General features: G+C 31.7%; 1 non-coding gene across 1 annotated transcript; it reads left to right on the forward strand.

The window, feature by feature from the left end:
* The first annotated feature begins 3,483 nt into the window (after positions 1-3,483).
* TRNAN-GUU (transfer RNA asparagine (anticodon GUU)) lies at positions 3,484-3,557 on the forward strand. Its single transcript has one exon. It is a non-coding gene; the product is annotated as a tRNA-Asn (tRNA).
* The last annotated feature ends 13,351 nt before the right edge of the window (positions 3,558-16,908 follow it).

Raw genomic sequence — 16,908 nt, forward strand, 5'->3', positions numbered from 1 at the left:
ATAATATATTATTAAAGAACATTAGTCTATTACTACTACTACTAAATAATTTTAATTTTAATAAGTAATGATAGAATAATTATATTAGATAATTTTTTTATGAGATATTTAAAAATACATAAAGACATCGAAGTAAGGATTGTGAGAGTATATTAACTTTATGCAAAACAAAATTGCAAAATAAAAAAAATCCTATTTGACTGGAATTGAAAATAAATAAAAATTATTTTTCTAGCATTTGAATTTTTTAAAAAGGGTTTTCATTAGTTTAAGTTCTGGAATTATTTTTTAAAATAAAAAATATTTGTCATGTTTTGAAGAATCCATCATTTTTACCTTATTCTTCTTCTTTTTTTTTTTTTTTTAATTGCCCACAAATATTTAGAATTAGGGGAGGGACATTTAGTTAATTTGGGATGGAAAAATTTTGATTTCTCAATTTTTGAAATTGGATTCTTTGATTTTGGAGGAGAATTCCATTGCTCTAATTGGAGGAACCATTTCCCACAAATATTTGGTGGGATCCACTCCACATTTTCATTCCCAAGATACTAAAAATCCACTTTACATTATATTATAAAAATTATAATTTAAATAATTTCAATTTCAATTTCAATTGTAAAATAATTATATTATATAACTTTTATAAGACATTTACAAAATACATAAGTACATTTTTTTTTTTACAAAAACAAATTAAATTTAGAAAATTTTAAACAAAAAACAACCTTAATAAATTTAAAAATAAAAAAAGGTTAAATACATTTTACTTCCTCAACCTTTTGCTTGCTTTACATTTTATCGCGTCACATTCAAAATTCAGTACCTTACTTGCTAAACTTGTTAAAGAGTAACACTTCAACATTGTTTACAAACCTTATATATATATTATTTAAGAGATTACTCTTTTTCAAATATGGTTCGAATTTGAGTAGAACCAACTTTAAATTGGTAGTCTTCTAGTTTTTGCATGTGGCTTCGAAGTGTGGCAACTTTGAACTTAGATAATAGGTATTTTTATATTTATTTATTTTACATTTCAATCTTATTTCTTCACTTAACAAGCTACTAATTTACTTTTGGGGGTAAAATGTTGTTCTTTAACAAGTTTCACGATCAAAATGTTGCTCTTTCATAAGTTGGAGGGCGAAGTCATGGATTTTGAATGTAAGAGGACAAAGTATAAAAATGCAAAAGAATAAAGGAGTAAAATGTATTTAAACTCATTCCATTCTTCTTCTCTTCCAAAAAAAAAAAAAAAGGTGTATGGTTCTACCAAGGAGTTTGGATGACTAGAAGTTAGAGGACGCAAAGACATCCATACTATGGAAATAGGTTTAGCCTTTTTATTTGTTTTTACTTCCAATTACACTTAAACTCATCTAATATTGTGATATCCCATATAGAATAGCCTCCCTCTAAACTCATCTAATATTGTGATATCCCATATTTGGTAGGGGTATGTATGATTTTCTCTTAACCAAGGTATTTGTTTGTCTAGCCTCACAATCTTATGCACACAATGTGAACGTTGTATCTGCATGAGTGGATAATTGTGATATTCTACATCGGAGAGGAGATGATTATGATATTCCACATTGAAAAGAGGATGATTGTGATATTTCACATTAGAAATGGGATGATCGGGATATCCCATAACGGAGAGAAGAAAAAGTTTTTGATATTATAAATGTATGAACTTTTCTAAATCATGTACGCATTTTAAGTTGTGAAGGTCTATTATCATCAAAGCAAACAATATCTATTTAAGAGGAAGTCGACTATTACAACATATATCAAAGACAATCTCAGCTTTGATTGAGCTTTTGTTTATTTGACTCTGCAAGATGTGTTTACATGAGAGGGAGTGGTTATTACAAATATGCTAATATATATTAAAAATTTTAAAATATAGATTAGGTGTTGATTAAAAATTGTAAGTAATAAAAATAAAATTCATTATAAATTTAAAACTACATGTTTATGTTAAAACGCTATGTCAATTTTAAAATTAGTTAGCTGACTATATAATTTATTGGAAAATAAGATACAATTTAAATTTTTTTTAGATGTGAAGAACACTTCTAATATTTTTATGGTTTTTAGATAAAGTCACTAGTATCATGAAAATGTGATCCTAGATTTTCCATGCAATACTAGACATGAGATAGATTTTCCAAAGAATAAGACTTTTTTTGAAGAAGCTAATTCATTTGGAACCCTGCAGGTCCATTTTTTTTCCTATTCAAAGACGGCTCCCTTTGTCTTTGTTTTCACATCGAGAATTCTTACACCAAGAAACATAATAGATTTTAGAAATTTTCATCATTCATAACCATAACATTTGATACTGTAATTATTCACATCCAACCGTATAAATATTGTCCACTTTGAACCCAAAAAGATCCTCATGACTCTAATATGTAAAAACGCAACCTGAAATTTAGTTTATGTTTTAATATTTTTTAGTTTGAGTGAGTTGAACCTAGTCTTTGCCTTATCTTAATGTGAGTGAGAATAACTTGATCATCATAAAAATATATTTAAAGTTCAATAAATAATTTTTGTTTATTACTTTAAGTTTATTTTACTTATTTTAATTCTTTAATATAAAAATAAAATAATTTTAAACTCTATAAAATTTTAATTATATTTAATATTTTTTAAAATTATTTTTCTCAATATTTGTTTTTCTTTCCTTAGTAGTTTCCTGGACTACACCCAACCTTATGTGGCCCAACGATAATCCCTTCAAGTCTAACATTGCCATTTTCCCTCTAGCAATGGAGCAAAAAATCAAGTACAAGAATCCAATTCTCAAAAGTAACAAGCCAAACAACCCCTACAACAAAATTTCAGCAAAATAGCTACAAAAAAAATATTAGATCTATACAAAATTTAACAACAACTAGAGACTTCCACAACTGATCAAATATCATTGGCAAAAAATAATACTTACCATAAAGTTCTAATAATATATCTTGATTTCACTAAAATTTTAAAATAAATAAATTTTTTAATACTCATATTTTTTTCTTTTATTTTTCTATATATATATATATATATTCTATTTTGTCATTTTTTAAATAAAATTGATTGTTTTTAATTTTATATCGTGGATCCTATATTTTAATTATATAGGAATTTTCAAAATTTATTAGAGAATGATAAATTCTTTAAAAGAATTTTAAAGGCAGTTTACTATAAAAATAATTTAAAATTTTATGAGTTTCTTAGTAGTTTTTGAAATCTTTTGGAAATTTCCTCTAAATGTTCTTGATTAATTTTTATTTTTATAAAATTTTAATTTCTTTTCAATATTTCCCATATTTTGGTTATTTATTTGATATATTATCAAAATTAATATTTAAAATTAAGTGATAAATATCATTAATTACTCTTCCAAGCGAAAGTTACTATTGATCTTCACACAAATGCTATCGTAAGGGTTTAAATATAGTAATAGCTTAAACACATCAACAAGCTGGAATAGCTCAGTTGGCTAGAGCGTGTGGCTGTTAACCACAAGGTCGAAGGTTCAAGCCCTTCTTCTAGCGATTTTTCACCTTTTTTTTAAAATTATTTTATCTGTCAATACAATTTTGAATTTTTTTAAAAATATTTTCATTGATTGAGTTTACCATATAGTTTAATAATACATAAACTCAATATATTTGTTAAAAATAAGGTTCTTCCAATGATTTTTACCATATAATTTAAAAAACAACTGAATATACTTTTTAGAAATAAGGTTCTTCTAGCAATTTTTTCCTTACTCTAAAAAATATGGTTCTTCATACCCTTCTCCTAGAGATTTTTTTTTTTTTAAATACATTTATTTAAAAATAATTTTCTTTAAAATATTTTGATTGATTGAGTTTACTGTATAGTTTAATAGTACATAAACTCAATATGTTTTTTAAAAAATGAGGTTCTTTTAGTGGTTTTTTCCTCTCTTTTTAAATACATTTATTTAAGGGACAATTGTGTTTTGGGGCTTAGCTGGGACCAAAAATTAAGCTTTGGTCTATATAAGTTGCATAATTAATTGAGAAGATATAAAATATGAACCATTCAAAACTATTTTCTACTACAATGTTTGATAAATTTTTTGATCTTATTTTTTTTAATAATTATTCTGAAAATTTATTATTTTTAAAAAACTAATTTTTTAAAAAATATATTCTAAAAATATATCATTTAAAAAAAATAAATTTGACATATTTTTAGTTATTTTCTATATACACAATTTTAAAAATATATATTTTCCAAGATGTTTGATTTTTAAATAATAATAATAATAATAATAATTTATTTTTATTTTTTATTTTTGGAAAAGGGTGTATTTTTTTCCAAATCACTAAATTATATTAAATTTTATTGAGGTTTACAAAATGAATAAAATTTAGATTAATAATTTTCTACTTTTTTTTTTCCATAGTGAGCAAATGTCATTTTTGAAAAGATAAAAAATTCATATCATTCTTCTCAATTTTAACACTTTTTTTGGGTCTTGGACTTAAATAGTGAACTTATATGGACCAAAGCTTAATTTTTGGGCCCAACTGGGTCCAAAACTCAATTGTCCCTTTATTTAAAAAATGACTTTTGTTAAAATATGTTGATTGATTGAGCTTATCATATACTTATATATATATATATATATATATATATATATATCAATGTTCAGTTAATTTCAATTTTGATGATAACAAAACAAAGTTTGAAACTAATGTTTTTTATTAAGTGTGCTTAGGTAAAAAGATTTCTAAAGTGACAATTTTAAAGATAAAATAAATCAAAAAGAAATTTAAGAAGAAAATGAAGATCTTAAAGAAAAGTATTTTCAAGATCTAAAGCTTTTTAGGATCATTTTGTAAGGTTGTTGGCACACTAGGATCATACATCTTATTTTTATTTATTGAAACATAAAAAATCATCCAAATATTAATTTGATTTAAACATTTTTACAATAAGATGTCTCTTATTTTCATTTAAAACCTTGAGCTAAATATTTTCTAAATTTCTTAAAAGGTTTTAAAAGGGGTTGCATAAGTTGTTGAAGGTTCTAGACTTAAAACCGAAATATTTGAACATTTCATGGTGCAATCGGTCAAGGGTTTAGGGAATCGGTTGAGCTGGTTGTACTCGATTGATTGAGGGATGTTTTTACACAGTCTCTCTCTCTTTCGGTAACTTAGTGGTGTTGACAGAGGTTTTGTCTTTCTCAGTCGAGGCATTGAAATCCAACAATCACTTGCCAAAGCATTAATTGCTAATGGCTAGTAAATTGATCGAACTGGTTCTTAGTCGGTCAAACCCCCAAACACACCTAACGACTAATTTGGGTTTTCCAACCTTATAAAAAGGCTCCAAACTTTATTGTTTTTAAAGACAAGAGTTTTAAATCTTTTATGAACATTATTTGAGCCTTAGAGAGTGTTTTTTAGTGCATCATATTTCAAAACTTTCATATTATTAGTGCATCACTAAATCCTAGTTTTTCTTTGTATCATTTAAGCTTGAATTTGTACTAGGATTTTGCAAGATTATCTTTCTATCATGAGAAAATAAAGGCTATGCTTAATTAAAAAAAACCCAATTCACCCCCCCCCCCCTCCCCCCATTTTTGGGTGTTTTTCTTAATTAAGCATAACCTTTATTTTCTCAATTGGTATAAGAGCTAGACCTTTTGCTTAAGACTTAATCATTTAAGAGGAAATGACTATTCCATTAAGCTCATCTCAAACTGAAAATTTTGTAAAACATAGAGCTCCATTTTTTATGGGAACCGACTATCCCTATTTGAAAACTAGAATGACTTGGTATTTACAATCTACCGATTTAGACGTATGAGATGTCATTGAAGATGACCTAACTTTTCCTACTAAACTAGTTGATGGAGTCTTGGTTCCAAAACCCAAGCAAGAATGGAATGAGCTTGATAGAAGAAATTTTCAATTAAATGCTAATGCTGTTTTTACTTTGCAATGTGCTATGGATAGAAATGAATATAATAGAATATGTTAATGCAAATCAGCTAAAGAAATTTGGAGATTACTTGAGATAACTCATGAAGGAACAAATCAAGTGAAAGAGTAAAAAATTAATTTACTTGTTCATAACTATGAATTGTTTTCAATGAAAGAAAATGAGACTATTGTTGAGATGATTACTAGGTTTACTGATATTGTCAATGGTCTTGAAGCTTTGGGAAAAACCTACAAGGAATCTGAGAAGGTGATGAAGATATTGAGGTCACTCCCTTCAAAGTGGCATACTAAGGCCACCGCAATTCAAGAAGCAAAAGACTTGACTAAGCTACCTATGGAAGAACTCATAGGGTCATTGACCGAAATTCTCTATTGTACCAAAATACTTAGCCTTTTTACGTAGTAACTCTGGTCAAGAAAAACTAGAGAAAGAGTCACTACGACTTTTGTAGTATTGCGGGTATCGTTCTCAAGGACTGGCTTATGAAAATTGTCAATACTAGAATAAATGAATTGTTTTTGTTTAAATCTTTAAGTGAAAAAAAATATGTGAATAATGTGATACTAAGTAAGAGAAATTAAATTAATAAGAGAAAATGAATATTGATTTTAAATTCAATTGATTCAAGTTTGGGGTTTTCCACAATCCAACCTAGGGTATAGAAATTAGAGAAAACAAGGGTATTTTAAGTAATATGATCTTAGGGTTTTGGGATCCTTGGCCACTCGCGATCAAGTTGAGTTCTATAACTCAAAATTGCATCCGAAACCTAATTTTTCATTTTTAAAACATATTCCTAAAACCATCAAATGAATGAGATTGATTATCAATTTAAGATTTGACTTTTTAACCCTTCTTACTCTTTATAGCTTTGTTTAGGGGCAAATAATGGTAGGTAAGACGAAGATAACTAATGATCAAGAATTACCAAGAATCACTAGTATCAAGTAATAACCTACCGTATCATTCCCTACACGAACTCACAAGGATAGGATAAAAAAAAAAATGATAAATTGTCACTCAACCAATAATTAATCTCATTGTTATAATAATTTACCCATTGTCCTTATAGGTTTCCTAGCCCTTAGGTTTTCATGCTTCAAGCCCCAATTTGGCTCTTAGCCTCTCATGGGGGTGATGTCACATTCACAATCCATAATAGGGTAAAAATCCATAATTTGAATCAAAAGAAACTAAAAACAATATATTTAATAAAGAAGAAAAAGAAAACAAACCAAAGTTCTCGTCTTCTTCTACCTTCAATGTCAAACTCTCCAGAAAAAAAATCCAAGATCCTAAAACCTAGAATTGAGAGAGTTTATATAATATCCTCAATTACCTAACATGTGACACACTCTCATTGGCCACTTATTACAAAATAATTTCCTAAAAATGATTAAAAAATAATAAAATGGTGATTTCTAGTCGTGTGGAGTCCACCTAGGGCGGATGGAGTGCTTTAGATGCAATTCCCGAGGTAGAGGAGGTGGAACATCAAAGTGGCAGTGGGTGAATTCGAAATTGGTGTCATTTCGAAGTGGATTTCGAATTCATAAGTTGAATTTCGAAATCATAAGTTGAATTTCGAAATCATTTCGAAATGACCCTCCAGCTTGGTGCAGTTGTCTTCAAATGGCCATAACTTCTTCATTTCAGCTCCGATTTGCAAACCGTTTAAAGAGTTGGACTCCTGACTTCCCGAGCTTCGAAACAATATATAGTATGTATATAATGGACTCCAGAAAGTGCTCCAAATTTTTCCTCAAAGTCAGAGTATATAATGCCATTAGATTTTTGAGTTCCAAATTTCCATGCAGCTAAATCTTGCTTCATGCCTCATTTCCCATGCTTTCTTACCTTCTTTATTACTCCATAATGGTCATTTATCATCCTCCAACCTCATGATATCCTTGTTTTGCCTTTCCTTACGTTCAATGAGTCTTGACTCACTTATTTCCTCATTTAGCCCTTTCTTGATCTTTCAAAATCTAAAGTCATTCAATTTGCACAATTTTCTTCCTTTGAACCTGAGATAAATCTCCAAAGTATAGATTAAACTCATGGCTAGGGCCTTAGCATTGATTTAGGTCAAGTTGGGTGATTTGAATGTCCTTTGGTGCACAAATCATATCGAATATGTGCCATTAGAGCACATATTTTGGCTCCAATCAGTCATTGATGACTTATGAGATAAATTTGAACAATCATAAAAAAATTGAAGAAAATAAGAAAAGTATAGCTTTTATGGCTTCAATAAATGATGATGAAGAAGAAGAGAGTGAAAGTGAAAGTGATGAAGACTCCATGGAAGAAGAATGCACAAATGAGGATGCTAACATGTGCTTTGTGGCTTTGGAAGAACATCAAGATGAGGTAAACTCCAACTCTAACCATTTTGAATTTCAAGATGTACTTCAACAATTATATTTTGATATTGAAAAACTTGGTTTCAAAAATATCTCCCTCAAGAAAAAGATTTCTTGTCTTCAAAATGAGCTCAATGAGCATAAGGGAAATTTGAAAATATTGAGAAGGAAAAAATCTCTTTTGGACAGGAAAATGAGGAGTTAAAAATTCTCAAATGGTCAAAAGACTTTTGATATGATTTTGGCAAATCAAAAGTGCATTGATAAAAATGGGCTAGGATACAAGCCTTTCAAAAATCAAATTTTTTTAAGAATTATTTTGTAAAGGAAGCCTCTAATTTTTCACCTTCAACTATTTGCAATCTTTGTGAGGAGGTCACATTAGTGATATTTATCCCTTAAGAAAATCCTCTCATGTTTTTCAAAACTCTAAATTATTTTGGATTCCAAAGAGAAGAAAGACTAACTCTCTAGGACCCAAAAAGATATGGGTATCAAATGTTATTTAATTTGTTTTGTAGGGATCCATGCAAGAAGGAGGATATGCTTACCTTGGAAAGAATGCATTGATGATATTGGTAATGATATCCCTTCTAAAGCTTAATTTGCAATATCATTTGGCTAACACTTGGTATATTTTTTGTTAATAATATAACATTTGGTATCACTTTGATAAAATTGGTATATTTGTTAAACCAAGGTTTGGATTAAAAAGAAGACCTTTTTTATACCTAGGTAAAATTAAATGATCATATACTTGTATGCCCTAAAAGTGTTATTCAATGCATGTTATATATCTTTTTAAATGCATATGTTCTCCCATATATTTTTTCCAAATCATGCTTCAAATTGGGAATGCTCTAAGGATGAGCAATATTTTATTTGGAAACTATTCTCAAATGAAAAATGGGGAGATTCATTTTCATGAGGAATTATATTTTTGATATCGTGTGATTCCCCTTATATACTTTATTGAAACTTTTTGTTGATGACAAAAAAGGGGAGAAGTAATGGTAGGTTGCTAACTTGGGAAGAAATGCCAATATTGTTTTAGCAATTCTATTCATATTGATGCTGTGTGCTTTATTGGTTATAATTGCATGCATCATATTTAATAATAATGTATTGCCAAATTGCTAAATTGCTCTTTATGCTATATATGTTTGATTATATTTTTTTTTGAGTATCCTTAATATACTCTTTGAAGTTTCTAAACTTGAATATTTTCTAAATTTAAAAGAGCATATGATTACTACTCAAAAAGTGCTATTTGATAGCTTGTAATTAACTCTTTTAAACACTTTTGAGTAGTAGTTATTGCCTTTTAACCCAATTAACATATTAAGGACCTTTGCAAGAGCTTCTAATCAATTTGTGTTAAGTTTTGGTGTTTTGATAGCTTTTTAATCACCAAAGCAATATGAGATTGAGGAGAGTTACTTGGAATCCATGGAAAAGCAATGGAAAGCTCAGAAACATGAAGAACCAAAGCTTTGAAGTCCTTTGCCATAAGCAAATCCGGAATGCAAGGAGGGGAAGTAAAGAGAAATCTGCCATGGAGCAACTCTTGATGACAGTCATGTCAGCCACTTTTGGAGCACTTCCTGAAGTCCAAGTTATGCATGCTATATGTTGTTTCGAAGATCAGGAAGTCAACAATCCAATGCTTCAAACGGTATGCAATTCGGAGTTGAAATGAAGGAGTTACAGCCATTGCAAGCAGATCACTCCAAGCTGAAGGAAGAATTTTGCACAGCGCTGCGAAATCACCCTTTTGTTGCGAAATGATTTCGCAGCCTTTTTGTACAGTGCTGTGGATTTCCCCCTGAAGTTTCCCGTCACGTTTGAAGCCGAACACCGCAAGCTGAAAGACCACTTTGCAGCGTTGCGAAATCAACCGGTTGCTGCGAAGTGATTTCGCAGCCCTTTTTGTGCATCTGCGAAATCTCGCATACCTCGTTTGCACCTGCGAAATGGTCCTTAGTGCTTCCCGATATTTACGACCGACACTTGGAGATATTTTTCATCAGATTTTTGTTGTCTAAATCCCAAAATTCTCCTTGTAAGTCACCAATTATAAGATTCCTTAGCTTTTAAGTTAGGAAAAAGAGTAAATATCCATGTAATAGTTGTTATTGTAATTTTTCACATAAATAGCTCTGGGGAGCCTGTTCTCAAGGGACGAAACTTTTTGTAAAAGTTTGTAAGGAAGCAAAATACAGAGCTTAGCTTTGCCTTACCTTCTCACTTTGATTGTATTTTTTATTTACTAGTTATGAATTCTCTGAGGGAGTTTCCCCAGAGCATGAGTAACTAAACCTTTAGTTCCTTGGAGTTAAGGTTGCCGGGAAAGGTTCCAAGTGCATGAATTAGTAGCTTTGTGGTTTCAGCCATGAATGAAGAGTAAGTGTGATCCTTTTGTGATTTCTATATGTTTTTATTTAACTTAAAACGCCTTAGAGTCACCTGGGCCAACACTTGGTAAGGCAAGTGATCTCCGTCCAAGGAGATACACTAGTTTACCCCTTGCGAGCCTCTGGGAGGTGACTTGAAGGTAGGATTTTCTAGAATTTCCAACACTTGGTAAGCTTTTGGACTCCAAGGAGACATCCATTAGTTATCTCTTGCGAGCTTTTGAAGGGAAGTCCAAGGTTAAAGATCATCTTGAATGGTAAGTGCTAGTGAGAGGCATGAACCGTTGCAAGTTGCATCAGTGAGAGGGAATTAGAGCTGAAATCCAATTAAGGGATGCATTTATACAGCACAGATTAGAGGATTGACTTTATGTTAATTCTCTAATGTGAGGAAATGAACCAATTGACCGGAGCTATGTTTTTGCATGAGGAACCTCCCCTGTGAACCTAAATCTCCAAGGAATGTTTTTCTTCATAAGTAATTTCCAGTACTTGTTTTGCCGTTAGCTTAAATCTAAATCTTTTTCAACCAAAGTTTGTGTTTTATTTTTTAAGCTAACCTTGAAATGAAAAAGCACCAATTCACTTTGAATTGGTATCATTTGTAATTTGGAAACCCTTCCCAGTGAACGATCCTAGAGCCACTATGCTATAGTAGCTTTGTCTTTGCTACCCTAGTATATGGTGTAATAGGTTATAAATTTTGTTGATTACTCCCTTAATCAAAGAGCACCAGCTGGACACGAATCAGCTGAGACACCAATTGGGCACGAATCAACATATATTGAGGGGGAGCTTTTTAGCAACCTTGGTTTTGTCATCATAAAAAAAGGGGAGATTGTGAAACCAAGGTTTGGTTAATCCTAGTTTTGATGATAACAAAACAAGGTTTAGAACAAATGATTATATTTCAAGTGTGATTAGGCAAGACGATTTCCAAAGTGACAATCACAAAGACAAATCAAGCCAAGGAGAAATCATGAAGAAGAAGATCACCTCAAAGAGAAGTGTTTTTCAAGACTCAAGCTTCAAAAAATCTCTTTGTAAGGTTGTTGGTGCACTAGGATTTTCATGCATTACATTCTTTACTTATGCACCAAAACCATCCAAGAGTTATTTTGTTTTGAATATTTTAAACTTTTGATGATTTCATGTTTTCAACTAAAACCTTGTGTCAAATGTCTTTCCAACTTGTTTAAAAGGTTTTAAGTTGAAGATGCTAGTTTTTTTTAGCCAAAAACGGCTCAAACGGTTGAATCAGATGAGGAACTGATCGACCGCCAATTCAATTGGTCGAGGTCCGGGTCAACCCCCAGCTCAATCGGTCAAGTGTATGAATAGTAACCGGTCGATCCCCAGCTCAACCGGTCGAGGGTGCAAAAAACTTTCTCTTTCTTCCAAAACGGTTGTTCAACCGGTCAAGGTTGAACCTCAACTGGTTGAGGTTCGGTTGACCGGTACCTCATCCAGTTCAACCGGTTGAGCCGTTTTTGGCTCAAAAAACTAGCATTTTCAACTTAAAACATTTTAAACAAGTTGGAAAGACATTTGACACAAGATTTCAGTTGAAAACATGAAATCATCCAATTTTTAAAATATTTAAAACAAAATAACTCTTGGATGATTTTGGTGCATAAGTAAAGAATGTGATGCATGAAAATCTTAGTGCACCAACAACCTTACAAAGAGATTTTTTGAAGCTTGGGTCTTGAAAAACACTTCTCTTTGAGGTGATCTTCTTCTTCATGATTTCTCATTGGCTTGATTTGTTTTTGTGATTGCCACTTTGGAAATCGTCTTGCCTAATCACACTTGAAATATAATCATTAGTTATAAACCTTGTTTTGTTATCATCAAAACTGAGATTAACCAAACCGAGCTTCCTCACACAGAGATACCATCTCAGGTACCTCACGCTCCTGATCATGCCTCTTGGATGGATTTATCTACTCAGATCAGTTCACTTGGCACTCATATGGAGGAGCTCACAATAGTCAGTGATACTCAATTCTATTCTATGGAGGATCGCATGGATCAGTATCAGACTGGCTTCACCTCTCAGTTTGAGCATCTGCAACAGAGATTTGAGCTTATAGAGGAGCGTATGGTTCAACATCAGACTACATTTGAGCATCTCTAGCAGAGTATTGAGCGCATCGAGAGTCGCCAGGAGAGTCAGCATGAGGAGATGGTGGCTTACTTGCGCTCTGTGTTTCCATCTCTTCAGCCTTGATTTCATCGAGACCTCCTTCGTTTCTTTTTTATGTTGCCAAAGGGGGAGAGATATTTAGGATCTAGGCGACCTATACATGCATATCATTATCATATCATCCGTTTGGATTAACTTTGTTTCGTGTACATTTGAATTTACTATATATGATATGATATTTTCATGATTTACATTGTTTTCTATTGAAAATTTGCATGTCCTGATTATCTTGGTTTTAAATTTATAAATTTCGGATTGATTGATCCATGATTGGTTTAAGGGGAAAATTTCTTTTTCTCCTAGATAACCGAGGTTTGTCATCATAAAAAATGGGGAGAATGTTAGCCCAAGGGTTCTTCTAATCGGGTTTTGATGATAACAAACCATGGTTAAGTGACTAATTGGTTTAAATGGTAAAGAATCTCAGGTATAAATTTGGAAATTCATCAAAGGACCAAATGGATACGAGATTGAGACTTTTGGAAGTATTTTGATCATAGGAAATGAATGTAAGATGAATGCATGAGCGTAGTTAGGTTTTTCATACCGTTTCATGCATCTTTGAAAACTCGGTTTATCCTTTAAAATTTCGATTTCATTAAAACTCGAGTTTTATCAAATATACCTTAGGCAAAACGTTTTAAAATTGACATATTAATTCACCTAAAGACCTTGCCTAAGTGTTAGAAAAGAAAGGAATTGAAAAAGATAGGATTTTGGGGCCAAAAGGTTGAGCCGGTCGAGGCTCTAGCCAACCGGTTTAATCGGTTGGGGAACCGGTCGATCGGTTGCCCTTGTCTGGTCAAGGTCTGGTTGAGGAGTGACAAAAACACTCTCTCTCATCTAGTAGCTTCCTCTTCCCTGTTGAGGTTCACCCTTTCCTAGTTGAGGTTCAGTCGAGGTCCGGTCGACCTCCGGTTGAGGCAATGATAACTTGCCAGAGCATTAAATGCTCCAACGGTTAGTGAACTGATCAACCCCTAACTCGACCGGTCGAGGCTGCCTTTTGCTATTTTTAGCTCCCGAGCTTAGAAACCTATAAATTGAGAGCTCCACTTCATTTATGACATAGAGAATACTTGCAATCAATTGTCTACCTACCTGTTCTTAGCCTAAAAGCTTTCATTTCTTTCTTAGTGCATTAAATCATCACTTGCATATCCTTTAGTGCACCCTTGTGAGTCATTCTAATTTTGTTTTGTATTTGAGCTATCTTTGAGCTAGGTTGAGGGATTCATTCTTGTAAAAACTAAGTGTTAAAGCCTTCAAGAGGTTTGAATCTTGAAGAGATTGTGTAAGAGCCCATTGGAGCCGGAATCTAAGTGTAAGAAGATTGGAAGCTTGGTTGAAACTTCAAGTTAGTGGAACCCTCACTTGGTTAGGAGATTGAGGTGAGTGGACATAGGTAAGGAAGTGCCGAACCATTATAAAACCTGAGTTTGAATTCTCTAACTCTATCTCTTTATTTTTTAATTATATTGTTCTTGAACTTGTTGTGTTGAAAAAGTTTTTAAAAAACCCAATTCACCTGCCAACGGTTGAGGTCCAATGGTCACCTGTCAAGCATTAAATGATAATGGCTAGTCAACCGGTCGACCCCTAGCTCGATCGGTCGAACCCCCAACGGTTAGTTTGGTTTTTTTCTTCTATAAAAAGGCTTCAATCTTCATTGTTTCATAAGCTTAACCTTCCCAAACCTTTCTTGAATATGTTTGAGCCTTGGAAGAGTGTTTTTGAGTGTACTATTGTTCTAAAACTTGCATATCTTTAGTGTACCATTCAATCCTAGTTTTCTTATATCATTTGAGCTTAAAGTTTTTGTACTAGGATGTTGTGAAATCATTTATTTGTAAATCTTTGAGAGGAAGTTTCTCAAGTGTGGGGTATCACTTGAGGGGTTGTTCAAAAGTGGGATATCTCTTGAGAAGTGTAAAGGGTGCTTGGAGCAAAAAATCTAAGAGGGTGAATTGGAACCATAATCCAATTGTATTGCTGAAGGCTTGGTTTGGAAGCCTTGAATTAGTGGAACCTCAAGCTTGGGATTGAAGCTAGAGGAGAGTGGATGTAGGCCGGGTTGTGCCGAACCTCTATAAAATCTTGTGTTTGCATTATCTCTTCCCTACTCTTTTAATTTATATGCAATTGTCTTTATATTGTTTATTATATACTTACATATAATTGTCTCTTACATTCACAAAGTTTAAATTTTCAAAAAGAGACCATTACCCTATTCACCCCCCCTCTAGGCTGATTACCATAGGTTGGATTAGCCTAATTTTTATAACATATCATTTTTTGTAAACTTTGTGTACTGAACTCAATTGCAAGGTAGAAGAAATCTAAAGTATGAGACATCACTTAGGGATTCTCAAGTGTAGAGTATCACTTAAGAGATTGTTTAAGAGTAAAGTATATCTTGAGGATTGTAAAGGTCTATTGAAACATGGTAATCCAAGTGTAAGAATGTTAAAAACTTTGACCTTAAAGTCTGTGATAATAGAACTCTCACTCGGTTAGGAGTTTAAGGAGAGTTGACATAGGTCGGGTTGTGTTGAACTACTATAAAAATCTTGAGTTTGCATTCTCTCTATCCCTCCTCTATTTACTTTATGCAATTGTTTCATTTATTTTTACATGTTATATTTTTTGCTTATTTGTCTTTTATATTCATTAAAGTTAAATTGTTTAAATTTTCAAAAAGAGACCATTATCTTATTCAACTATATATATATGAATACATTTATTTTATAAATATTTTTTTTAACCAAATATAGAAGGTTGAAGCATTTCTTCTAGTTATGTTTTTACTTTTATTTTAAAAATTAAGACGTAATCTATTTTAAGTATGCAAAATATGTTTAGTTGATATACCTAGTGCTTCAGTTAGCCAACCTGTACCTGATATACCTTAACATCCTTTCTGAAATTCTTGAAATTGCTCTTGAACAACATGTCCCTTCAACCTCTCAATCTGAGCCAATTATTCCTACCTCTTTTCCTACACAACATGTAGATAACACTGAGTTGTGTGTTTATTGAATGAGGAAAAGGCCTAAAGAAGAATTAGAGGATCAAACTAGTCCAGAGTAAAACTAAGAATTCAATTTGAGATAAAAAAAGTCTAGGTAATTCAATTCAAGAAACTGTAGTTTATGATGCTTCTAAGAATCTTGATATGACTATTACTCTAAGAAAATGCGTGAGATCATGTACCCAACATCCAATCTCTAATTTTATTTCTTATGACAAATTATCATTAAAATATCATTCATTTGTTACTAATATATCAAATATAGAGATTTCAAGGAGTATCCATGAAGCTCTAGAAAAGAATCTCTAGAAAAACCTGAATGAAGGCAGACTGTAGGTGATGAAGTCAAAGCATTGAAAAAGAATGGGATTTGGGAATTATCAAACTTAAAAGGGAAGCAATTAGTTGGATATAAGTGGATTTTCATTGTTAAATACAAGCTAGATGGAAGTGTAGAACTATTTAAGGTAAGACTTGTGGCTAAGGGATTCACTCAGACCTATGGCATAGACTACTAGGAGACACTTGCCCCTATTGCCAAACTTAATACCATGAGATTACTATTGTTTTTAGCAATCAATCTAGATTGAACTCTTCAACAATTGGATGTCAAAATTTTTTACTCAATGGAGATCTAGAAGATGAAGTCTATATGGAAATCCTTCCAGGATTTGACAATAAAGCCACTATTGGAACGGTTTGTTAACTTTAGAAATCCTTATATGGACTTAAATAATCTCATAGAACATGGTTGACAAGTTTACTAATGTGGTTAAGAAACATAGGTATATACAAGGCTAGACAGGTCATACTTTATTCATCAAACATTCCTTGAATGGGAAGATTACTATTCTTATTGTCTATGTTGATGACATTATCTTGACAGGGAATCAT

The sequence above is a fragment of the Vitis vinifera genome, chromosome 15 (assembly GCF_030704535.1).
Source record: "Vitis vinifera cultivar Pinot Noir 40024 chromosome 15, ASM3070453v1".
NCBI classification, from domain to species: domain Eukaryota; kingdom Viridiplantae; phylum Streptophyta; class Magnoliopsida; order Vitales; family Vitaceae; genus Vitis; species Vitis vinifera.